We start from the raw sequence: 27,669 nt of genomic DNA, 5'->3' as shown, positions 1-27,669 counted from the left end.
TTTGAGTAATGCCTTTGGTCTGTTCATTTATGGTTTCCAGCTGTCTGGAGACATATTGTAATTCAATTTTCCATGCCAGCTGTATCTTCATCCATGGCTCGGAATAATAGATTTCATACAAATAGATATCTTACATAAATGATTCCTTCCACCTTTGATGAGGAATGGATCATTTACATCTTGTCATAGATTTCTGAGGTTGCACTTTAGGGTTTTTGTGCTAGAGGTATAAGATTAACATTCCCCTGAGTGAAGGTGGAAGGGAAGAGGAGAAAGACAGATGAGAATTCTTGCACTGATAATCATAAACATAATTTCTAATTTCAAGGCCCTGTTATTCCCCAAAGGGGAGAAACCACAGTATTTATCTTCTCATTAGTCAAGTAACCAGCCTCATGTGTTAACAAGGTAGAAATTGATAATCCCTTGAGGCAACAGAGATTTTGTTCATTTTTAAGGTGCAAATACTTCACAAAGAAGAAGAGGTATCAGATTATGGTTTTTTAAATTTTCACAGGTATCACAGTGCAATGTAATGTCACATATTCTGAGGGGTTTTTTTCCCTTGAAGTTCATAATAGTGTGACCCAGTAATAAATTAACGTGAAAGGACAGTTCAAGTTGTTACATTTTAATCATAAATCAGTGAGAATATTTTCAAGGTCAGTTTAAATGGAGACTAATTAGAACTAAGACAACATGTAAAAGCAGTTTCTAGTTTAGGAAGGTTTGCGTCCTAAAGTTTACATGCATTATGGTTGTTTGGAACTCCAAATGCACTTTTCAATAGAAACAAAGTTATTCATAGCCATTGGTTTCCTTGGACAGCACATGCACAGAAGGCTCATTTAATTCAAAATATAGTTGAGCTTTAGTATTCTCGAGCCCGACTTGATTGATCAGTAATTTTTTAAAAAGATTAATTTATTTGTTTTCAGTTTTTAACAATCACTTCCATAAGTCTTAAATTTTCTTCCCCTCCTCCCTTCCCCGAGATGGCATGCAATCTTATATGGGTTCTACACATACATTCCTATTAAACACATTTTCACATTAGTCATGTTACATAGAAAAATTAAAATGAATAAGAGAAACCTTGAGTAAAACCAAACCAAAACAAAACATAACACAAGAGAAAATAGTCTGCGTTCCAATTCCATAGTTCTTTCTCTGGATGTGGATGACATTTTGCCTCAACTCCTTTGGGAATGTTTTAGGTCCTTAAATTGCTGTGAAGGGCTAAGTGTGTCAGAAACAGTCCTCGCACACTGTGGCTGTTACTGTGTATAATGTTCTCCTGGTTCTGGTCATTTTACTCAGCATGAGTTCATATATTTCTTTCCAGGCTTTTCTGAAGTCCACCTGCTCATCATTTCTTGTAGCACAACAGTATTCCATTACATTCATATACCACAACTTGTCCAGCCATTCTCCAATTGATGGTCATTCCCTCAGTTTCCAGTTCTTGGCCACTACAAAAAGAGCTGCTATAAATATTTTTGTATATGTGGTGCCTCTTCCCTTTTTTATGATCTCTTTGGGATACAGTCCTAGAAGTGATATTGCTAGGGCAAAGGGTATGCACATTTTTGTAACCCTTTGGGCTTAGTTCCAAATTACTCTCCAGAATGGTTAGATTAGCTCCACCAACAATGAATTAGTGTTCCAACTCTCCTGTATCTTCTTCAACATTTATCATCTTCCTGTTTTGTCATGTTAGTCAATCTGGTAGGTGTGATGTGGTACCTCAGAGCTGCTTTGATTTGCATCTTTGTAATCTATAGTGGTTTAGAGCATTTTTTTTTCTTATCACTATAGATAGCTTTAATTTCTTCCTCTGAAAACTGCCTGTTCCTATCTTTTGACCATTTATCAATTGGGGAATGACTTGTATTCTTGTAAATTTGACTTAGTTCTCTATATATTTTGGAAATGAGGCCTTTATCATAGACACTAGTTGTAAAAATTCTTTCCCAGTTTTCTGCTTTCCTCCTAATCTTGGTTGCATTGGGTTCATTTGTGCAAAAACTTTTCAATTTAATGTAATCAAAATTATCCATTTTGCACTCCATAATGTTCTCTATCTCTTGCTTGGTCATGAATTTCTCCTTTTTCCATAAATCTGACAAATACACTATCCCTTGCTCCCCTAACTTGTTTATAGCATCAGCCTTTACACCTAGATCATGTACCCATTTCAACGTTATTCTTGTGTACAGTATCAGGCATTGGACCATGTCCAGTTTCCACCACACTGTTATCCAGTTTTCCCAGCAGTTTTTGTCAAATAGTGAGTTCTTTTGATCAGTAATTTTTAACAATATAAAACACAAAACCCGTCAATGCCTACTTATTGGTTGCAACTTTTGTCCATGTTCTCCCATTTTGGCAGATGAGCTAAAACAGGTTGAGGATAACCAATAGGGCTCAAACTCATTGGTGAGCTGAGGGATAGCTACCCCAAACATGTGAAGACTTCCCTCAGCAGAATGGATGGATAAGAACAAATTATTCCAACCGCTATAAAGGAAACTGAAGCAGGCACTGTGGAGTGCTTAGAGCTTCATCAGACATTGAAGATACCAAGGTCACCCACTGCATCCCAGGCCATTGTCAGTCATCCTGACTCTTCTGTTGTCGTTGGGCTTTGATGACTCTGGAAGAGAGAGTAAGGCTGATGAATTTGTGCAGCTCTGCCTTACTGTCCTCTATGAAAATGAAGAATGAACAACTACAATGACAACATTCCTGATAAGGAATGGTGGCCCCTTCCAGGGATGCAGTGTGGTATAATGAGAGATACTGAGGTTGGTATCAGGAGAGACCTACGTTAAAATCCTGACTCTGGAATTTGCTGGGTGTGTGATGATGAGTAGGTTAATTTCCTGAATCTCATTCTTCTTACCTGTATAATGGGATAATAATAACACCTATACTACTTGCCTCATAGAGTTGTTGTAAGGATCTAATAATTTAATGTTCACAGGGTGCTTTGCAAGTCTTAAAACTGAGCTTCAGGATTTTTTTTTAATTTATTAATTTTTTTTATTTTTTTATTAATTTTTTATTTAACTTTTAACATTTATTTTCACAAAATTTTGGGTTACAAATTTTCTCCCCTCGCCCCGCCAAACCCAGGCATTCTAGTTGCCCCTGTGACCAATCTGCTCTCTCCTCTATCCTCCCTCCCTGCCCTTGTCTCCGTCTTCTCTTTTGTCCTATAGGGCCAGATAGCTTTCTTAACCCCTTAACCTGTATTTCTTATTTCCCAGTGGTAAGAACAAGGATTTTTTTTTAAACTTATAATCTTTGTATAGAAAATCCTGTAGTACTTATCCCAAAGAGTTGTAGCTCTATAAAGTCAATCTTCAATTTTAAAGGAGAGGATCATTCCTAGAAAACAGAACAAAAATTAAAATTACAAATGTTGATATACTGAACCTCTGAGAAATAGGGGTTAGAGTCCCATGGTCACCAAAAACTGTAACCTTTTACTAGAGATTGCTAAAAATACATGTTTCTGCATACAATTCTTTATAACAAAACATTAATTCTGATAATATGCACTTTTTCTGGCACAGTAACCATCCATAAAAATGCAAGGGAGAGGGGAGGCAAGCTGAGCACGATGAGGTCCCTGGTCAGCTGGCAGTCCAAGCTTCACATGGCTAGCTCTCAGTGGGCCTGACACTGCAGGGCAGGCTGTGATACTCTGATGCTCTTTGCTGAGCCTACAGCATGGCCATCACAAGCGCCGTTGAGAGAGTGTATATGACCACCATCTCATTTATCCACAAACTTAGCTGCTTTTCCATTTCAAAAAATTCTTTCATTAGGCATTTGAGAGGTTACTTTAACACTTTCAGGAATGGATTCACCAAAAAAAACCCCTTTTATGAATACTTTCTTCCTTTTTTGTGAATATAAACTTGCAACATTTTTTCTCTACTGCACATATCTGCGAAAGTGAAAATGAAGTTGCAATTAAAATTATACAAATGCTTGAAGTGGGGATGAATGTTGAGGATTGATTATAAATCTAATTTCTATTTTTTTGGTATAACTCCCTGGGGCTGCTCCTTTGATTCAGGCTAGTTCCTCATTTAGCTACCTTTCTTTTCTTTTATAAATTCCAGGGTCTCATTACTTTTCCTGCCACTATTACTATACATTCTTAGTTTTGGATGATTCTTATAGATTCCTTCTTTCTGTCCTGTCTCTGAAACAAACACACAGCCTTTTGGAGGTTTTCTAAAGCTTCTATTTTTTATACTTCTAGTAACAGTGACAAATCAGACAAAAAAGTGTTTCTTTTTCCCCTAAACTGCAATTAGAGAAAATTGTATGTAGATATTATGGAACTTTGGATACACAAAAGATTGAAACTATTCACCTCCATTTCAGAGGAAATGCAGACTTAGACTGTCCTGAACCTTTCCTTATAGGAAGTGTGATGGATATAGGGGCTCTGGGTGAAGAGATTGATGGAGACTTAGAGAAGGGAGGAGGGAAGGAAGAAAACAAGCTTTTATTAAGCACCTACTATGCGGCAGGTACTGAGCTAAGACCTATATACATATTAAAAATGAAACAAAAACAAATATCGAGATTAAGTGACTTCCCCAGGGCTCTTCAGCTAGTAAACACCTGAGATGAGATGTGAGTTTGAGTCTTCCTGACTCCAGGCCCTGTGCTCTAGCCACTCTACCACCTAGGTGCTGTGGAGAATTTATTATCTATTATATGCCAGGCACTAAGCTAAGTGCTTTACAGATAACTCATTTCATCTTAGGGTGAGGGGTCTGGGATGAAGAATAGGAGTTTCTCAGAGGAGATGCTCTGGATAAAGAGGATAAGGTATTGAAAGAATGCTGAGTTGGTGTATATGATAGGATTTTATTTGAGGCCTTAGGTGAAAAGATGTGAATGAGATCCAATCACGTCCTTCAACCTATGCTAGAAAAAGGACCCTCTCTACAATGTCTTGGATGTTTAATCATCTGACACATTAAAGGAATCTGGGGTAAAGAGTAGGATAGGACCTTGGGAGGGCTCTGGGATGAAGAATGGGGCTTTGTGGAGGAAGAAGGGATAATGGCATGGTTTGGGGGCTAGAGAGCTACCAGAAGTAGCAAGAGAAAGGCTAATAAATCTGAGTGCTAACATATAGCAACACCTGTTTAAAAATCCTTTCTTCCAAAATCTGTTACTATAGTTTTAAGAATTAAGTGGAATATTTTAGAAATGGCCATTTTAACTGTCATTTTGGAGAGACTGTTCAGTGATGAAGAAACTAAAGAGATTATTGTCTTATTATGACTGGAGAGAAACTGAAGGCAGAAAAAAGAGAATAGAGAAGCCTTCTGTCTTGATGGAATTGTTCTTTTATCTTTGAAGAGCAAAAGGAGAATTCTTGAGAAGAGACTGGTATCTTGAGGGAGCATAATGGCAGAACTTTGTTTCCAGAAATAAAGAGAAGTCATCTGCTGTTGTAGTGACAGAGGTGACTCAGGCTGTTATCTTTCTCACAACTAAATATTGTAATAATTATTTCTTGTATTTTTAATTTCATTGCTAATAAATTGTGGTTAGTAACTTTTAACATTTAATCATGTGAGATTGAGGAATGAGTAACTATTATTTTTTTTAATATACACTTTTTTTTTTCAGTTCTCAACATTCACTTCCACAAGAATTTGAATTCAAAATTTTCTCCCCATCTCTCCCTACCCCCTACCCCAGGACAGCATGCACCTTATCCACCCCTTCCTCCAGTCTGTCCTCCCTTCTATTACCTACCCTTCTTCCATCTTCCTTCCCCTCTATTTTCCTGTAGGGTAAAATAATTCCTATACTCCATTACCTGTATATCCTAATTTCCTGTTGCATAGTAAAACAATTTTTAACATTCATTCTTAAAGCTTTGAGTTCCATACTCTCTCCCTCCCACCCCATCTACCCTCATTGAGAAAACAAGCAATTTAATATAGGTCATACATGTGTAACAATGCAAAGCACTTCCATAATATTTATGTTGTAAAAGACTAACCACATTTCCCTCGGTCCTATCCTGCCCTCAATTTATTCCTTTCTGTTCTTTGATTTGCCCTCCCACAATAGTGTTTGCTTCTGAGTATCCCTTTCCCCAATTTGCTGTCACTTCTATTATCTTCCCTCTCCTATCCCCTTCCCCCTTGCCTTCCTGCAGGGTAAAATAGATTTCCATATCCAATGGAGTTATTCCCTCCTTGAGCCAAATCCCATGAGAGTAAGGTTCAATTATTTCCTTTCATCTCCCCTCCTCTTCCCCTCCATTGTAAAAGTTCTTTCTTCCTTCTTTTATGTGAGATGATTTGCCACATTCTACCTCTCCTTTTCTCTTACTTCTAGTACATTCCATTCAAGAGTAAATTTTATTTTTTTTTTGGTATTCTTCCTTCATATTCAACTCACTCTTTGCCCTCTGTCTGTCTGTCTATCTATCCATATACACACACATATACATACACATACACACATATACCTATGTACATATACATACCTACACTTATATAATATACACATACATACCCATACACACCTACATATATATATATATTCCCTCTAACTACCCTAATACTGAAAAAGGTCCCATGACTTATAAATAAGATCTTTCTGTGTAGGAATGTAAACAGTTCAACTTTAATGAGTTCCTTAAGACTTCTATTTCCTGTTTACCTTTTCATATTTCTCTTGATTCTTGTATTTGAAAGTCATATTTTCTATTCAGCTCTGGTCTTTTCAACAAGAATGCTTGGAAGTCCTCTATTTCATTGAAATTTCATTTTTTCCCCTGAAGTATTATCCTCAGTTTTGCTGGGTAGGTGATTCTTGGCTTTAATCCTATATCCTTTCCTGTTGGCCTTCCAGGCTGTGTTGGGCTGGAAATCTATTTCACTCTGTCATTTTGTGGCTTCTGCTGCTCAAGAATTTGTTTAGAGTCATTTTTTACAGATATTTTATGGGTTATGGGTGGAAAGCTAGAGCAGGTTAGTCCTTCTATTCTATCATCTTGGCTCTGCCCCCATGAGTAACTATTATTCGAAAAAGAAAGTATTTAAAATTTATTCAATAATATTTGAATTAGAATGGGTCTCTGATCTTAAATGACTGAGAAAAATGTTTAAAATTTATTAATGAGAAAATATACAAAGATACTCCTTGATTGCCTCATTTAAAGAAATAAATTTATTATTTATTTCTAACATGAAAATTTTTTAAATTTCTGTTATCTCCCTCCCACACCCTTCCCATTCATTGAGAAGGCAAGAAATGTGATATCAGTTATACATGTGAAATCATGTAAAACACATTTTCATATTAGTCATGTTGTAAAAAAGCAAGAAAAATAAAGAAAGTGAAAAAAAAGATATACTTCCATCTGTACTCAGACCCCATCAATTCTTTCTTTGGAGGCATATAGTATTTTTCATCATACATCCATTCAAATTATCTTGGAGCATTGTATTGATCAGAGTAGCTAAGTCTTTCACAGTTGATTATCCTTAAAATTTTGCTGTCACTATGTACAATATTATCCTGACTCAGCTCACTTCACTGTGTATGAATTCATATAAATCTTCCTAAGTTTTTTTTAAAGTATCCTGCTCGTTATTTCTTATAGCACAGTAGTATTCCATCATAATTATATGCCACAACTTATTTAGCCATTCCCCATTTGATGGACATCCCTTCAATTTCCAATTTTTTTGTCACCACAAAAAGTGCTGATGTAAATTTTATTTTGTACAAATAGGTCCTTTTCCTCTGATCTCTTTGTGATACAGTCCTAGTAATGGTATTGCTAGGTCAAAAGGTATGCATAGTTTTAAGCTTTTTGTATACAGTTCTAAATTGTTCTCCAGAATGTTTGGATCAGTTCTCAATTCTATCAGGGCAGCCAGGTGATGCAGTGGATAGAGCACCAGTGCAGGAGTCAGGAGGACCTGAGTTCAAATCTCACCTCAGACATTTGACAGTCACTAGCTGTGTGACCTTGGGCAAGTCACTTAACCCCGATTGCCTCATCCTGGGTCATCTCCAGTCATCCTGATGAATATCTGGTCACTGGATTCAAATGGCTCTGGAGGAGAAGTGAAGCTGGTGACCTGCACAGCCCTCCCTCCCTCAAAACAAAGTCAAGTGCAAGTCATGTCATTATTTCTCTGATGACATGGTCTTCTTTGGCAACGAAGGACGAACACACAATTCTACCAACAAAGCATTAGTTCCCCAATTTTTCCAAACTCCCTCCAATATTTATATTTTGCCTTTTCTGTCATGTTAACCAATCTGATAGATGTGAGATGGTACCTCAAAGTAGTTTTAATTTCCATTTTTCTAAATCAGTAGTGATTTAGAACATTTTTTCATATGATTATAGTTAGCTTTGAATTTTTTATCTGAAAACTACCTGTTTATATCCTTGTCCCATCTATCAATTGGGAAATGACTCACATTTTTACAAATTTGATTGAGTTCTCTATGTATTTAAGAAATGAGGCCTTTAACAGAGAAACTTTTTTGTACAGATTTCCCCCCAGTTTCCTGCTTTTCTTCTAATCTTGGCTGCATTGGTTTTGTATGTACAAAACCTTTTTAAATTTAATGTCTTCAATATTATCAGTTTTAGTTCCCTTGATATTCTTTATCTTTTGCTTGGTCATAAATTCTTACCTTATTCACTGATCTAACAGGTAAAATTTTCCATGCTCCCCTAATTTGCTTATATCAATTTTTATGTCTAAATCATGTACTCATTTTGACCTTATCTTGGTAGACAGTATGAAATGCTGACCTATACTTAGTTTCTGCCAAACTGCTTTCCAGTTTTCCCAGCACTTTTTGTCAAATAATTAGTTCTTGTCCCCAAAACTTGGATCTTTGGATTTATCAAACTCCAGACTAGCATGGTCATTACTATTATGTTTTGTGTGCCTAATTTATTCCTCTGATCCCCTATTCTATTTTTTAGACAGTAAATAGATTATTTTCATGATTATCACTTTGTAATATGGTTTGAAATCTGGTATTGGTAGGCTGCCTTCCTCTACATTTTTTCATTAATTCCTTTTATATTCTTGACTTTTTGTTCTTCTAGATGAATGTTATTTTTTTCCCAAATCTATAAAATAACATTTTTGTAGTTTAGTGTGGCATTGAATAAGTAAATTAATTTTGGTAGAATTGCTATTCTTATTACATTGGATTAGCCTACTCATGAACAATTAATATTTCTCCATTTGTTTAGATCTGTCTTTATTTGTTTAAAAAATGTTTTATCATTGTGCTCACATAATTCCTGAATTTGTCTTGGCAGGTAGACTCCAAGTATTTTATATTGAATGCAGTTATTTTCAATGGAATTTCTCTTTTTATCTCTTGCTGCTGGACTTTGTTGCTAGTATATAGGGATACTGATGATTTGTGTTGGTTTCTTTTATATCCTTCAAGTTTGCTAAAATTATTGTTTCCACTAACTTTTTAGTTGAATTTTTAGGATTTTCCAAATATATCATCATATTCTTTACAAAAAGAGATAGTTTTATTACCTCATTGCCCATTCTTATTCCTTTAATTTTTTTCTTGTCCTATTGCCATGCTAGCACTTCTAGCATAATATTGAATAATAGTGATGATAATGGACATCCTTGCTTCACCCCTGATCTTATTGGAAAGACTTTCAGCTCGTCCCCATTACACATAGTGCTTACTGGTGGGTTTAGATAGATACTACTTATCATTTTAAGGAAAACTCCATTTATTCCTATGTTTTCTAATGTTTTAATAGAAATGAGCATTGCATTTTGTCAAAAAAGTTGTCCTCTTTCTATTGATATAATCATATAATTTCTGTTGTTTTGTAATTGATATGGTCAGTTATACTTATAGTTTTCCTAATATTGAACCAGTCCTGGTATAAATTACAACTGGTCATAGTGTACAATCTTTGCAATATATTGCTGTAATCTTCCTGCTAGTATTTTATTTAAAATTTTTGCATCAATATTTATTATGAAAATTGGTCTGTAATTTTCTTTTCTCTTTTTACACTTCCTGGCTTAAGTATTAGAACCATGTTTGTGTCATAAAAGGAATTTGTTAGGACTCCTTCTTTGCCTATTTTTCTAGATAGTTTATTTAGTCTTGGAATTAATTGTTCTTTAAACATTTGGTAGAATTCATTTGTGAATCCATCTGGTCTTGGGGATTTTTCTTAAGAAGCTCATTGATGGCTTGTTTACTTTCTTTTTGTAAGATAGTGTTATTGAAGTATTCCATTTCCTCTTCTGTTAATTGGACAATTTATGTTTTTATAAATAGCCATATATTTTACTTAGATTGTCAGATTTGTTGGCACATAATTGGGTGAAATAGCTTCTAATAATTGCTTTAATTTCATCTTCATTGATGATGTATTTACCCTTTTAATTTTGATACTGGCAATTTGGTTTTCTTCTTTTTCAAAATCAAATTAACCAATGGTTTATTTTATTGTTTTCACAAAACTAGCTCCTAGATTTATTTATTAGTTTAATCTTTTTCTTTGCTTGCAATTTTATTAATATCTCCTTTGATTTTCAGGATTTCTATTTTGTTGTTTAAGTAGGGATTTTAAAATCTGTTCTTTTTCTATTTTTTAATTACATGCCCAATTCACTCACCTGCTGTTTCTCAATTTTATTGATGTAAGCATTTGGAGATGTAAATTTTCCCCTAAATGCTGCTTTTGTTGCATCCCACACAGTTTGGAATATTGTCTCTTTGTTGTCATTCTATTTAATGAAATTATTATTTGTTTCTATGATTTTTTCTTTTGCCTACTCATTTAAATTTTTTTTATTTTAGCCTTGAATACTAAAACTGAAATACACAATAAGAAAAGAAAAAGAAACATTATAAACTTAAATATTAAAACAAATATGAAATAAGAAAAGAAAAAAAAAACATGTCATGCACAGCCAAATATAAGAGAAGATTCAAAATATATAGCAATGAATTTCCATTTTGGGAAAGCCTATATATTAAATACTACACGTAGTGTTAAAAGCTGTCCATCTTTTCTTTGCTTCCTTATAGGTTTTCTTTTGTTCTCTGCTATACATTTTTTCCTTTTTCCTGTCTTCTTCCTCCCTTGCCCAGGCTGCAAATATGTGTGCACATATTTATATATAAATATTAATATATACATATATATATACATGAACATATACTTTCCCTAAGAGATTCTATTCCTAATCTTTGTTTTTTTATATTTATGTGTATCTCTTATTTTTTATCCCTCCTTACTCCTCTACTTTACTTCTACCCCCTACCTTGCTTTCCCATTACTTAACTTATTAAGTTAGTCTCCTATTACATATCCCCTCCAATGATCCCTGCCTTGTCCTCTCATTCACATAAATTTAAACATTTTTAACCTGTTCCCTCACCCTACCCTCTAAAGAACCCTCCCTCATCCTCTCTTCCTTCCCTATCCCTTTAGTGTTTTATTTCTTTCTAAATTTAGAAGACTTTTATGCTTTTAAAAAATGTATACGTATTGTTCCCTCTTGAACTCGTTCCTGATGAAAGTAGGTTGCCAGAACTACCAGCCCTTCTCCCCCATCTAATTCCTCTGTATTAATGCTTCCTCTCACACCTCTTTTGTATGCTCTTTTTAGCTGTTCCTGAATGGTTTTACTTTTTGAAGCCATATCCAAGTCTACCCCAATCATTTTTATGGACTACTCAATTACTAATAACAATCTTAGACATGTGTTTTACATCTTACATGCATAAAATGTAAACAGTCTGTCCTTATTGAGTCCCTTGTAATTAGTCTTTGGTATGTACCTTATATTTCTTTTGGCTCATGTATGTCAAATCTTCTATTAAGTTCAGGCTTGTTTTATTGATTTATTTATTTTAACAAAGTCTGGCAATTCATTAAATGTCCTTTTTTTTTCATTTCAGATTATGCTTAGCTTTGTTATGAGTATGAGAGCTTTGGCCAGAAGCCCAATTCTTTTGCTCTTTGATATATCATATTCGAAGACCTGTGGTCTTTAAGTGTTGCCATTGCTAGGCCTTTTGTGATTGTAATTGTGGCACCATCATATGTAATTTTTTTTCTTGTTCCTTGTAATAGTTTATCTTTGAGCCGAGAGTTTCAGAATTTGACTATAATATTCCTGTGTGTTTTCCTTGTAGGATCTCTTTCAGGTGGTGATTGGTAGATTTTTTTTTGCTATTTCTCCTTTCCCCTCTTGTTTTAATGTTTCAGGACAATTTAATTATTTCCTGTATTATTGTATCAAAATTATTTTTTTAATCATAGCTTTCAGGTAGTCCAATTATTCTCATGTTTTCTCTTCTGATTTATCTTCCAAATCAGTTGTTTTTCTTATGAAATATTTCACATTGTCTTCTATTTTTTCATTCTTTACATTTTATTTTATTATTTCTTGGTCTCTTATGACTTTGCTGGCTTCCCCTTGCCTGATTCTGATTTTGTAAGAGTTATTTCTTCCTTAAGATTCTGGATCTCCTTTTCTAATTGGTTGACTTTTTTTCATAATCTTCTTGTTTTTCTTTTTAAGTCCCTCTATGAATTTTTTGGGCAGGTGACCATCTGACATTACTCTTTGGAGTAGCAGAGGGTTTCTTTGCTTCATTATTCTCCTCTGAAGATGAACCCTGGTCTCTATTCCCATAGTAAGTTTCTGTGCTGGAGTTCTTTCTCCTTTGCCTGTGTGTTTTCTTTTTTGGTTATAGCTTAATATTTTGTAATCAACTCTAGTCCTGGGGCATGGGAGATGGTGCCTCTGGCCTCAAATTCTACTTCAGTTTTCCAAGTTCTCCAAGACCTCCAGTCTTCTATAACAACCCACAGCCAGTGGTGTTCCTGTCCCCACTATACTCACCTGGCATGTGCTAGTTTCTTCTGGTCCTGCTGGGATTCCACAGTACAGCTGAATCTGGCAATTTTTGTCTGCAGAGGTTCCTACGATCTTCCCAGGCTCCAATTCCCAACTCCCTTTGCTGTCCCAGGGGGTTGGGGCAGAGGCAGTCTACCAATCCTTGCCTACTCATTTTTTAGGATTAGATTATTTAGTTTCCAACTAATTAATTTATCTATGTTTTCATGCCCTTTTATTGAATGTTTTTATCACCCTATGTTCTGAAAAGGATGCATTTAATATTTCTGCTTTTCTGAATTAGCTTGTAAGGTGTTTATGCCCTAACATACGGTCAGTTTTTGTGACTATGTCATGTACAGCTGAGAAGAAGGTATACCTCTTTCTATTTCTAATCAGTTTTCTCCAGAGGTATATCATATCTAAGTTTTCTAAAATTCTATTCATCTCCTTAATTTTTTCTTATTTATTTTATGGTCATATTTATCTACTTGTGAACAGGGTAAGTTGAGGTCCGTATGGTTTTGCCATTTACTTCTATAACTCATTTAGCCTTCATTTAAGAATTTGGATGCTCTGCCATTTTCGTTTATATGTTTAGTATTGATACTACTTCATTTTCTTTGGTACATTTTTAGCAAAATATTATTTCTCTAATTATCTCTTTTAATTAGTTCTATTTTTTTTTTGCTTTTGCTTCATCTGAAATCATGATTGCTACCCCTGCCTTGTTTTTTAACTTCAGCTGAAGTGTAATAAACTCTGCTCCAGCCCCTTATTTTTACTGTGTGCCTTTCAATTTCAAGAGTATTTCTTGTAAACAGCATATTGTTGGATTCTGATTTCTAATCCATTCTGCTATCTGCTTCCATTTTATAGGTGAGTTCATCACATCCACATTCACAGTTACAATTACTGTATATTTCCTTCCATCCTATTTTCTTCTTTCCCCTGTTTATCCTTCTCTCTCTTTCTTTCTTTCTATCTTGTCCCTTCTTAGATGTCTTTTGCTTTTGACCACTGCCTTCCTTAATCAGCCCTCCCTCCCATTACCCCTTCCTTTTTTTATTTCCTTCCCTTTTGGGTAAGATAGGTATAGCCAATGTATATAGGCTATATATATATATATGTATATGTAGACTATGTATATTGTTCCCTCGAACCAATTCTGATGAGAATAAGATTCAAATATTGTGGCCACCATCTCCATTCTCCCCTCCACTGTAAAAGTTCTTCTGTGTATTCCTTTTTTATGTGATACAATTTTCTTCATTCTTCTATCCCTTTTCCTCACCCCTTAATTTTTTTGGAGATTATTCCATCATGGTCAATTCATACCTGTGCCCTCTGTCCATGTATACTCCTTCTAACTGCCCTATTTATGATAAAGTTCTTAGGAGTTACCAGTATCATTTTCCCATATAGGCATGTAAATACTTTAACCATATTAAGTCCTTTATGCTTTTTCTTTCACACTAAAGTACCTTAAAACTCAAGACAATAAGATTAAATCATGGATTGAGTTAAGTAGCACCCCTTAGGGGTGTGACTTCATTTTTTTGGTGGGGGGGTGGAGGGGGTTGGGAGGGGTGGGGTTGGAGATTCCTCATCTTTTTATTTTACTTTTTGCAACAATGTAAAACATTTCCACATTAGTCATTTTGCAGAAGAAAAAAATAAGAGAAAAAAATGAAAGAAAGAAAGTGAAACTAGCATTCTTTAGTCTGTATTCAATCAATATCAGTTCTTTCTCTGGAGGTGCTTCATCATTGATCCTTTGGGATTGTCTTGGATCACTGTATTGCTGTATAGCTAAGTCATTTATTGTTCTTCATTGAACAATGTTGCTGTTGCTGTGTACTCTGTTCTCCTGGTTCTGTTTACTTCATTATGCATCAGTTCATGTAAATCTTTCCAGGTTTTTCTGAAATCATCCTGTTTGTCATTTCTTATAGCACAATTGTATTTCACTGCAATTGTATACCACAACTTGTTTAGCCATCCTCCAATTGATGGCATCCCTTTGATTCCTAGTTCTTAGCCACCACAAAAAGAGCTTCTAGAAATACTTTTGTACAAATAGGTCGTTTCCCTTTTTTTATGAATGTCTTTGGGATATAGCAGTGGTATTGATGGATCAAAGAGTATGCAGAATTTTATAGCCCTTTGGGTATAGTTCAAAATTGCTCTCCAGAATAGTTGGATCAGTTCAAAACTCCACCAAGAGTGCCTTAGTGTCCCCATTTTCCCACACCTAGAGGGGTGACTTCTAAATGTAGTTAGCAGACCCTATAATCTTGCTATATTAGTTTATGAATACAATTAGAAATGTAACTGCTGAGTCATTTCAGAATATTTGTAACTTAACGTATTCTCTTTCCAGTAGGAAATTCTACCTAAGAAACCACTGACTTCCACTGTAAAAATGTACCTAATAAGAGAAATTGTGTTGACTAATGAGGGCAGCCTCTTCTCTGAAGAACAGAGAGTATTCAAGGGAAAAATTCTTACTCCTTTGTCTATTCTTGCCATATAAACTACTATCACAGGATTGCAGAAACCCCCAGGCCACCTAGATCAACCCATAACTGAACAGGAATACCTGTTACACCATCCCAAACATTGAGCCATCTTGATTCACTTGAAAACTTCCAGATAAAGGAACTCCATTTCATCCTGAAGTAACCTATCGTACTTTTTCATAACCCCAGTTGTTAGGAAACTTTATCTTATATGAAGCCAGAACTTTCCTCTTTAATCCCTACCCATTACCCCTAGTTGTGCTCTTTCTAGCCAGAGAGAACAAAAGTATAGTACCTCTTTTCTTTTCAAATACTTGAAGATGTTTATTATTATATTACAATATATGTAATATATATTGTTATATATTATTATTATATTTGCCCCATCTCGTCACTAGACTAAATATCTCTAGTTCCTTCATTTGTTCTTTGTATGACATAACCTCTAGTCTCATCACAGTCTGGGATCCTTTTCTGGTCATATGCCAGTTTGTGGATACCCTTCCTAAAATTTGGCACCAAGGACTGATTAAGTATTGCAGATACAGTCTGACCAGTGCAGATTATAGTGACTATAAAAGTGCTATGACACTCTTTTGCAATGACCTTACCTGAGACACTTAACAATGGGGAGGAACGGGGCAGAAAAGGCAATTGAGGATAATTAAAGTTAATTCAATCCACTGAGCAACTCAACCTTAAATATTCACCCACTGTGTGTAGCACACCATATCAACTGCTAGGAAAGATAGAAAGATTAGATTAGACATGATATGATCCTTGTCATCATGGAGATTACAGTCCTGTAGGGAAAATGAGGTCACAGCTTCCTCATAGTAACCCTATAATGTAGGTTGCATGAATGAATCATCCCCATTTTATAGAGGAAACTGAGTCTCTGAGAGATTAAAAGTGGCTCAAGCACTAAGATCACATGACTAGTAACCATTTGAGCTAGAACTTGAATCCAGTTTCTAAGGATGGGACATTTTTGATTACACTAATATCTCTCTTATATTAGCTTCATTTTATTTTCTTAGTAGATTTGGGAAACACTATCATCTAGTCAGCAAAACATTAGTATGTATTACTTTTGAAGATCAGGTCCCCTATAACCACCACCACAACAGTATACAAAACCATAACAAGCCCTCATAAGGGACCATATTGCGCAGAAACTGATCTTAAAGGACCCTGACCAAGATGGAGAGCACAAAGATGGCAGCACTGTTGGCACAGCAAGTGGTTTTGTTTGTTTGTTTTTTGAAGAAATTTCTTCGTTTCTCCAAACTTTAATTGCCCTTGAATTGAAGAGAATTTTAACTCCAGGGAATTATTTGGTATTTCACTAGATTTCCCATGATATCAGGCAGTTAGAGTCACTATGTGTGGTGGCATGACCACTGGGCTTGGAGATAGAAGACCTGGGTATGAGTTCTGAGAAGGATAAACATGCAAGCTCATCAAGTCCATATCCAAGAGTTGGGGTGTAAGGGAGAGAGCAGGAGAAGGAAAGCCTTCCCCCCCTCACTGGTGCAGTTCATGGTACCTGTGTAACCTTGAGCTGCAGAAAGAACAATTGAAAAAGATCAACCCACCTCAGTCTTACCTGTTTTAAAGATGCAGGAAGCTAATCAAAGGAGGCTACACCCCCACGTGGTAGTCCATGAGAAGCCCTCCATGTTACGCAATCTTGACATGCTTCAATGGCGCCTCAGGTTGCCTTCATGTTAGGTTAACTGGGAATGCCCAGATGAGTCCAGGTTGGTCATTTCATTAGATCTCTGTAGGGCAACTTGGAAAGCTCAGTGTAGACCATGTTACTGTTTGGGACAGAAACCAGTTTTCTTTCTTTTGCTTGTGAGGTTCAGAAAAGCCCTTTAAAACTAAGGTTAAACAAGGAGAAATATTTGGTGAACTTTGTGAAATGTTCCTTATTTTGTGAAGCTACAAAACTTTGTATTTGGAGACAACTGTGATTTTCATCTGTACATGTGGGATTGTATATGATATTTGAAATTTTACCATATGACACCAGGGAAGCAAGTGAAAAGACATTACTTATACCTCTCCAGAGATGACAGAGAACTGAAATTAATTTGAGAAGAGGCATTTAAAATATGAGCCTCTGAATTGAACTTGGGATAAGAACTGTATTTTTTTTTAAATGAACCTCTGTCTATTAGCCAGGGATGGCAAGTATAAAAATACTTAAAGAAAAGAGCGTTCATAGATCCCATGTTAAGAATTCCTGGCCTAAATAATCTCTAGGATTTTTTTCAAACTTTATTAATCTGATTTTAAAAAAGTTTTTATCTATTTATAAATCAATAAGCGTTCATTAAACTCTTGTGTCAGACACCATACTAGGTATTAGAGATGCAAAAACATAAATAAAAGAATCCCTGCCCTCAAGGAACTTACATTTGATCTATCAAGGGAAGATAACATGTGCACATATAAGTAATTTCAGTAGGGGTCATTACTAGTGCTTGTGGGGATCAGGATCAGAGATTTAGAGTAGAAAGGAACTTATAGGCTGAGTCTAAACCCCACCTCCTTTAATTTTACAGATGAGGAAACCGAGGAACAGAAAGATTTTTGACTTACTTGGGAACTTATAGATGAAAGTATTTGAGATAGGGTTTTGAACTTAGGTCTTCCTAAGTCCAATTTCAGTGTCTATTCAAACATCTACATCAAACACTAGGATACAAAGGCAAAAATGAAACTGATCTTACCCTTAGGAACTTACGTTGTATTGGGGTAAACACCAGTACCAACTTGATAGAAATACAACCAGTCATAGGAGGCATTGGTGGTCCAGGGCTGATTGAGGCATCATTATCCACCACCTAAAAGATATCCCAGCAGAAATTCAACCCTGGGACCCTGGGTTGATAGATAACATTCTTGGTAAAAGCGAACTCCTATTTGGAAATGTAGTGTTGGAACTGAACCTGAGTGAAATCATTCTGTCCATAAGGAAGTGTGGTGCATTTAGTATCTGAGCCCCAGTGGAAAACATAGATAATGCTGTTGTGTATTCTCAAAATAAAGCATATTAGGTTGGTAGGGAAATAGCTTCTCCCCACCTTCTCCAGCCCCCAGGAGTTTTAGCCAAACAATTTAGCGTTTTGTATTTAGTTTAAAAATAATTCCTGTACTTATTATAGCCAGAGTAGCTCTGTTCTAGTACAACTCTCAGTAGGAGGCCTTAAACAGAACACCCAGTAAGACCGCACTACCCACCATGACATCTCTTAACCTTGGCTGCAAAACAGAAGAAGAAGAGCCCCATTGTTCCACTCCCCTATTGGATGAGATGCAATTCTGCTTGATCCACGGTAAGTGGAATAGAGGGAGGGGGAGAAGGGGAGGTCCTTAGCTAGTGTTTGGCTCTTTTGATTTCATATAATTTTTCAAATATCAGACAACTTATTTAATCCCCAAATCTAGTAGGGTGTAAGTTCCTTGGGCCAGGGGTCATTTTCACCCCATTTATATTCCTAATATCCAAGCTAGTACCTCAAATATAGTAAGTACTTATTAAATGACTGTTGAATTGAACTCAAAGCTAGGAGCAGTGGATAGTACACTGGGTCTAGAGTCAGGAAGACCTGAGTTCAAATCTCAATTCTGACACTTAGCTTCATGACCCTGGACAAGTCTCTTAGCCTCAGTTTACCTTGACTTTTCCAATTGTAAAATGGGAATAATAATAGCACCTTCCTTCCAGGGTTATGTATCAAATGAGAGAAGATATGTAAAGCTCCTGATACATAGTAGGTGCTATATAAATATTACTACTACTACTACCACCACTACTACTGCTGCTACTACTGCTGCTGCTACTACTACTACTACTACTACTACTACTACTACTACTACTACTACTACTACTATTACTACTACTACTACATTTGTCTTACAAGTAGACTGCAGGGGCAGCTAGATGGCAACCCTGGAGTCAGGAGAATCTGAGTTCAAATCCAGCCTCAGACACTTACTAGCTTTGTTGCCCTGGGCAAATTACTTAACCTAGATTGCCTAAAAAAAAAAACCAAAAACACAAAAACAAAACCCCAACCCCAACCCCAACAAGTAGAATGCAGCATTAGGGAAGTGCTAAGGGCAGGCTTTATAAATAAGTTTCAGTAGCAGTTACTACTTTCCTTGGAGTTGAGATGACCACATTATAATGGTGGCCAGAGATGGATATGTCTCATGTGCAAGAACTTGTAATATAGATATTTGTGCTATAACTGTAACAATAGATACAGTTAATATTTGTGGCACTGTTGTTGAGTAAAAGTGGATTTAGGATTGTAAGATCCAGATTGGAATCTTAATCCTGCCAAATGTCAGCTCTCTAGACCCCAGTTTCCCCTTTTGGTTTGGGGAGCTCTAAACTACCTTCCAGCTCCCCAGTCCCATATGAGATGGATAAACATCTAAGTCCCAAGGGCAATGTAAGAGCATGTGATAGTAAAAGAAAACATTTGATTTCAGAATTTCATATAATTTGAGGAGTTCTATACTAACTAGTACCCTACTGTAGGGACCATGCCTAAGGAGGCGGGGAAGGGCAGGTAAACAGGCTTTTCCCAAGTCAGAGCCATTTAATGTCTCTCTGTCCAAGAGACAGAGGCAGAACATCTAAGCGGTGGAAAGCCAGAGTTGAAGTTTGTTGATATTCAGGGTGCAGTGAAAAGAATAGTTAAAAATCCTTTACTCTCATAGTGTGTTCTGCAGCGTTAAGAAGGAAGGCCAGGCCACTATGGTCTTTGGTGTTTTGGTTGTACAATGGCCCAGGGAAATAGACACCTGCCAGGAAAGAAATAGAAATGTTATCAAGAAAGAGAAAGCCGAAATAAAAAGCTCTTGCTAGTGTGATAGGTGGCAGGGTCTCACTTTCATAAAGAAATAAGCTCAGTAAGATCTTGGGTGTGAATATAAATTTTAAAGCTCCTGAGGCCAATGAGAGATGATAATAGGATCCTGGAAGGGGGTTAAGAAGAGGAAGAGTAATAAATGCATGGAAAAGGTAGCCAGGAGTTACTCAGCACAAAACATGACTGCTACACATTTTGTTTGCATCCTTCTTTTTCACCGTGATTTCTAACTTGATTTTTTTTAAAGTTCTGGGTGCTGTGTAATTGAAGTTGAAACTGATAATCCCTAAATTTGCCCTTGGACTGAAATTGAACCCAAAAGAATGTTAGGATGAGGGTCTCCTGTCAATCAGTCTATCAGTCAATCAATAAGCATTTATTAAGTACCTACAATGTGCTGGGCATACAAAAAGAGGCAAAAGGCAGCACCTACCTCCAAGGAGCTTACAATCTAATGGGGCAGAGGTGGGGGGAGAACACAACATGTATACACACAAAGCAATCTATGTACAGGATAAATAGGAAATAAGAGAGGGAAGGAGCTGGAACTAAGGGTGGGGAGGAGAGGAAGACTTCCTATAGAAGTTGAGATTTTAGTTGGAAATTAAAGGAAGGCAGGGAAGACAGTAGCTGGAGTAGAAGAGAAAGAGCATTTCAAGCATGGGGGACAGCTGGAAAGAATTCCTGGAGCTGAAAGATGGAGTGTTTTATTTGTGGAATTGACAGGAGGCCAGTGTCATTGGATCATAGAACACATGTGGGGGTCTAACACATGTTAGGTCTAAGAAGACTACTTCTATTCACTGACATTTTTGTCTGGCAGTAGATCTTCATGGTGCTGGATTTTGATATGACTGGAAGACAGCTGGGCTTAATCTGGTAGAGGTAGGTATCAGCATGAGGTAAGGTAATCTGGAGTTATGGAAAGTACTAGGCTTTAAATGTGCAAGGTTCTGTTTTTCACCCTAAAGAACATGATGGATCATTATATTGCCCTTAGGCAATATAATGAACTAATAATTTTAACAGGGTGTTATTTGGAATGCAATTCTACCAAGAGGCTGGAAAGAGAAGTGACATTAACTGGAATTAAAAGGGACTATCTAATTCTAAGTCAGAAAGAGGCTGGGAACAGAGACTTTCATCTATTAGGAGGATGAAGTCAGTTCAAAAAACACATAAAATGCTTGAGGACTCTAATTAGCTGTCTGTTCTACGCTTCAGAAGAACTTAAACTTTGAGTCCAGGAGTGATACACCTCTCACCTTGTGGAAAGAACGTAGCTCTTCCCTACTCTGATGACTGGGTCTGATGAAGATCTGCCTTTCTTACTAAAAGAGTTAGCTCTTTTTTTTTTTTCTTAACATTTAACAAATGGGAAAAAGGTACTACTTCCTCTGAGGATCTCAGATGTGTCCTAGTAGACGGTGTCAAGAGTACAGCTGTGAAACATACCTCCTACCTCATGGGAAAATTCTTCATCAGGACTCTCAACCCACTTGTGGGGAACCAGCTAGGTGGTTTTATTCAGGATGACCTGAATTTAAATATGGCCTTGGATACTTGCTGGTCATGTGATCCTAGGTAAGTCACTTCTGTCTTCCTCCATTTCTTCAACTATAAAATGGGGATAATGATAACACCTAACTCACAGGGTTGTTGTGCTGAGGACTGAATAAGCACTTTACAGTATTTGTGAGGTACTTAACACAGTGCCTGCACGTAGTGGCTTAATGGCTTAATAGGTGTTTGTTCCCTTTTTCCTCTTCTTCTTACGGCTTAACACAGATCAACAGACAGGGCTTCTGTCTGAGAAATTAACACAGATCAACAGACAGGGCTTCTGTCTGAGAAATTAGCACAGATCAACAGACAGGACTTCTGTCTGAGAAATTAGCACAGATCAACAGACAGGACTTCTGTCTGAGAAATTAGCACAGATCAACAGACAGGGCTTCTGTCTGAGAAATTAACACAGATCAACAGACAGGGCTTCTGTCTGAGAAATTAGCACAGATCAACAGACAGGGCTTCTGTCTGAGAAATTAGCACAGATCAACAGACAGGACTTCTGTCTGAGAAATTAGCACAGATCAACAGACAGGGCTTCTGTCTGAGAAATTAACACAGATCAACAGACAGGGCTTCTGTCTGAGAAATTAGCACAGATCAACAGACAGGACTTCTGTCTGAGAAATTAGCACAGATCAACAGAAAGGGCTTCTGTCTGAAGAATAAACACAGATCAACAGATAGAGCTCCCAACATCACAAAAATTCTTTCTGTTAGGTTTCCCCACAATCAAGTTCCCCTAGCCTGCTCATGGTTGCTTGTTTCTCTCTCAGCTCTGCTTCTTTCTCTACTTTCTCCCTCTAAGCAACACTATATAAATATATACATATATGTATGTATGTATGTATGTATATAGTTTCCAACCAAAGACACTTGATTCAAAAACTCTTGATTCAATCAAAGGCACTTGATTGGCTAAAACTGTCCAGAAAGACAGTAAAAAAATCCTACTTTGCTTGCTGTTATGGTAACCAACATGTATAGTGGATCAAAGCAATTTCCCAAATTGGCTGTGTCCAAATAGTAGCTCCCTCTCAACCCTTGAATCCATCACCTCTCTGTCAGGTGGTGGGTAGTATGCTTGCTTCATCATTGGTCTTTTGGAATCATGGTTGGTGATTTCATTAATCAGAGTTCTTAAGTTTTTCAAACCTATCTTTATGCTATTGTTTTTCTCCAACAATTTTTTTCTGTTTGGCATAAGTGAGACATATAAGATGTCTTTTATTACTAGTGACCATGATTTAGTTAAAGGTTTTTGTGAAGTCTGATACATGACTCACTCTTGGATGATCACATAAAGGCAGTGTGAGAGACATACTATGAATGCCTCATAATTGCTAACTAATTTAGCCGAATGACTTCAGAAGGTAAAGGCTTTCCAGATATTTTCATTCACATTAAATATTGCATCATGTCATTTTAAATTTGAAAAAAAAGAATTAAAGGGATTCTTAATACCTAGAAACAGGCAGCTGCTATTCATGTAGTACCTGAGAAAACATAAGGCAGGCAAAAAGATTGGTTATAACAGGAAAACTTTGGGAATCAGAAAAGCTCAGAGGACCTCAGAAGAGTCCTTGAACGGTAATCCTCTTCTAATAATAACTGGCATCGTAGAGTTTTAAAGTTTGCAAAGCACTTTGTATACATTATCTCAACTGATCCCTATTTTTAGATGGATGAATGAATGAAAAGACATTTACTCAACCTTCACTATGTGCAAAGCATGGTGCTAAGCAATGGAAATCCAAATAGAAAGGCAAGATAGTCCTTGTTCTTGAGGAGCTCATATTTTAAGAGGAATAGGAAGTTTTAGCTACAAGTCAGAGGGAAAGGTCCCATAGTCCTTAGGGTTCAGAAGCAAAACAGAGAGTAATGTACTTTCTTTAATGGGGAAGGAGTGTCTGAAGTTATGTATCAAAGGCCTGGCTTCCCACCAAATGCTAGTTACAAAAAGACCACATGTTGCAAATAGCAAATAAATCCATTTATGCTAGCCTTAAAGTAAACAGAAATCAGAGAAGGTCTACAGGTGAAAATGTACCAGATAGAACACAAAGTGAGGGAGGTTAACACAGGGAGATATTGATATCTGAGTTCAAACAAGAAATAGAGTCCCAGGTCTCACCTTCAAAGTCTTTAGTGCAGTAGGTTTGGGATAGGGATGTGATCAAGGTGCTGGCTTCCCTTCAGATTGGCTTTTTCCCAGAACCTTTCTCTCTTTTAAGGAACCTCTCCAAATATGGAATTGTGTATCTTCTTTCTTGAAGTCAGAAGATTTTTCTTCTCTCAAGCTCTTACCAACTCTACCTCTCATGCAAGTGCAAAGCATTGAGTAATCAGTTCATTAATGAGGAGAGTTTTATGCAAAAAGAGAAGATTTAGAGGGCACATGATAACTGTTTTCTAGCATTTGAATTGCTATCATGTGGAAAAAGCATTAGAATTGTTCTGCTTGGCCCTAGAGGGTGGAGGAAAGAGTAATAGGTGAGGGTTGCAAAGATACTAAATTTAGGCTTGATGCAAAGAAAGCTTCCAAAAAGGAAAGGGAGTGGCTTCCCCTTTGTGGTTGTTCGTCCTTCATTCTCTCCGGGAGGACCACGGACATCAGGAAGGTGATACTATGAGATTTAAGTGAGGCAGCCATCTGGGTCCAGCGGTAAGGGTGTAGATCAGGATGACTGGAGATGGCCCCATGCAGTGGGGGACATTGGCCTTTTTAAGCTAAGGTCTTTCCCTGGTCTCGGGATGTCTGAAGCAACACCCATTCAGTGAGTGAGGCCAGGTAAAAAGAAATGACGTAAAGAATGACCTTCTTTACCTAGTCCAAAAAAAGAAAATCTATCTGAGAGGCCCAAACAGAAACATTTGCTATTTACACTTACTCTGAGCCATCAGAGCTCAAATAATGACCAAAGGAGGATGGGGGTAGAACCTGTTATTGGTCAATAAGAGTGAGGGCCAGAGTGATTTGGGTTTAAGGCATGGTCCTTAGAAAAGAAATCTAGGCTGAAAATCCTAAGATATCTCGCAAGGTTTCAGCCATCAAAATGTACATTCCTTTGGGCAGAGCACCCACAGATAAGGTATGATACCCAATGTGGACAGAGGGAAAGGAGGGATGGAGAGGAGTCAAGAAGAGAAGGAGGGAGGGACTGGAAGAAGGAAGCAAATAAGGAAGGGAGAGAGGGAGGGAAGGAGGGAAGAAGGAAGAGGATTCCCCTTTAAGTAAAGACTGGATGACCACTTGTAAAGTACATTCTGGATAGGGCCTTTGTCAGGTACAGGTTAGACTCAATGGTCACTAAAAGAACAATAAAATCTATCATTTATATATTTTTTAAAGATTTCAAAGTGCTTTACATAGGTTGTAACATAATTTGATCTTCACAACATCTTGGGAGGTGGGGGCTATTATTGCGTTTTACAGATGAGGAAACTGAGGCAGACAGAGGTTAAGTGGCTTGCTAGAGTAAGTGTCTGAGGCTGAATTTGAAATAGGTCTTCCTAACCCCAGGTCCAGTGCTCTATACTCTGTGTCACCTAGCCACCCATCAACCCTGAAATTATTCTCTACCAAATTTGCCCATTTGCTGGGACTCTTATTTATTTGGGGTCAGCACGTAAACATTATGAGGAGTTTCCAAAGTATTTGATGGGGTGGGAAGTACAAGAAGGACCAAGTAGGAAAGTAGAGAGTAGCATTGTAAGGGGAGAAGGGGAGTGGGGTGCTGCCTGGGCTTGACAACAGACAAAGGTCCCTTTGCTACAGAAGGTTATTTTTACTCTTTGAAAAACATCACCCTTATTTTTCTTGCTCTAGATCAAAGGTGATCTGCTTCACTCTTTCCTTTGAGTTATTTTCCCTCTAAACAGAGAATTTATTAGAAACAGAAGGATTGTCTCTGGGGCTGGATCTGTTCTGAAGTTTGGCATTTTGGTGTTAGGAATTCTGGGCATCAGATACTTCTCTGGGCTTGGGAAGCCTATGAATACTGGGGCTTGTAAGGATGAGTCTTGATCTTTTTGGCGACTGGGGAGCAGGTTCTTTATGTCATGATGGGAGTTCATATCCATGCCAATGTAGATAAATGGGCCACAGAAACTGGCAGCTTTGGCAAAGGGACTGACCTGAGTAGAAGCAACAGTTGGCATCTGCTGCCTACACACTGACCACAAGGGGATGATCGAATCAAGAGTCTCTGCCAGGAGGGAAGCAGAACAAATCACAGATGACACCTGAGAAACAGAGAAAATATGTTTATACTTTCTTCCTGTTACTACGGTTTGGCAACAGCACTTAACATTTGGCTGTACTCAGATCCCTTTGGAGGGCAAGATGTACTACAAGGAAGAGAGTACTCAGTGAACCTTAAAGCACTACAGAAACGTGAATTAAGATTCTATGAGACTGAAAGGGATTGGAAATTGGGAATACTGGACTAGGAGCCCGGAGACCAGTGTCAGACTGCAGGCTCAGAAACTTTTTAGTTATGTGACCTTGGAAGTATATACATTATATTTTCTTGTTTTTTTTTTAATATTTTGACTTGGCTTTAAAAAATAATTATTGATGTCTTTTGGGTTTTTTTTAACATCACAAAAGTTTTTTCCCAGTGTCTCTCCCCTTCCTATACCTATAATAACAACTTATAATATTTTATGCAAATAATATTTTAAAGTATGTGTATGGGTTTATTATTTAAGACAGAAGTAACGTATATGTCTGTTCTTTAGATATCTTACATATACATAGATTGCTATTTATGTTCATATGCATACATGTATTTGTACATACATGTGACACACATTCAACACACATGTATTTGACATACATATGCATGCATAGACATACTGTTTGAATATCTTGGATACTGAACTCTTTTCAAAGAACTTGATACACAGATTTTTCAGAAGCTTTTCACTTTTATGTAACCAAAGTTATTTATTTTATGTTTTGTAATAATTGCTATTCTTTTATTAGTTAGGAATATATCTCCTATCCACAGGTGTGAAAAGAATATGATCTAGTCCTCTTCTAATATTATATGGAATGCTCTTTAATATTCAGGTCCACATGTTCATTTAGAATGCATAGTGTATTATGGTTTAAGATGTTTAAGCCTAATTCTTCAAGTCTAGTTTTCCCAACAGTTGTTTTCTTTCTGTCAAATACGAAGTTTTTTCCTAGGTAACTTATATTTTCTGATTTTTTAATATTAGGTTATTGAGTTCCATTGTTTCTGATTCTCTGTTGATTACATCTCAATTTTTTAAACCAATTACCAGGGGATTCTGATGACTGGTATTTTATAATTTAGTTTTCAGGTCTGGAAGTGCTATTTTCCCTTTACTCCTATATCTTTTCCATATTTCCCTTGATATGCTAGAACTTTTATGATTACAACTGAATTCTTTATTATGTTATTGGATTCTATAAAGTTTCCCTTTGATAGTTTGATTGGTATAACATTAAAACTGTAAATTAGCTTTGGTAGTATTGTCATTTTTAATATATTGGCACAGCCCAGTAAGGAGCACAGAATAATATTCTTTCTTCTATTTAACTTGTTTTTTATTTCCTTAAGGAGTATTTTGTAGTTGAAACAATAAGAGTATTTTATGTGTTTTGATAGATTGATCTCTAAATATTTTATGCATTTGTTATTACTAGGAATGGGATTTCCCTTTCTATTATCGACTCTTGGATTTTGTCGTTATATAGGAAGGCACTACATA

The 27,669-nt window shown here is 36.6% G+C and overlaps 1 long non-coding RNA gene across 1 annotated transcript; it reads right to left on the bottom strand.

The window, feature by feature from the left end:
• Nucleotides 1-610: 610 nt before the first annotated feature.
• LOC140514810 (uncharacterized) lies at nucleotides 611-27,669 on the bottom strand. Its single transcript, XR_011970739.1, has 4 exons — nucleotides 26,062-27,669; nucleotides 18,216-18,315; nucleotides 17,070-17,346; nucleotides 611-3,393 (listed from the first exon to the last, which is right to left on the bottom strand). It is a non-coding gene; the product is annotated as an uncharacterized lncRNA (long non-coding RNA).

Source organism: Notamacropus eugenii, chromosome 7 (genome assembly GCF_028372415.1).
Source record: "Notamacropus eugenii isolate mMacEug1 chromosome 7, mMacEug1.pri_v2, whole genome shotgun sequence".
NCBI classification, from domain to species: Eukaryota; Metazoa; Chordata; class Mammalia; order Diprotodontia; family Macropodidae; genus Notamacropus; species Notamacropus eugenii.
This window is presented reverse-complemented; position numbering and strand designations above follow the sequence as displayed.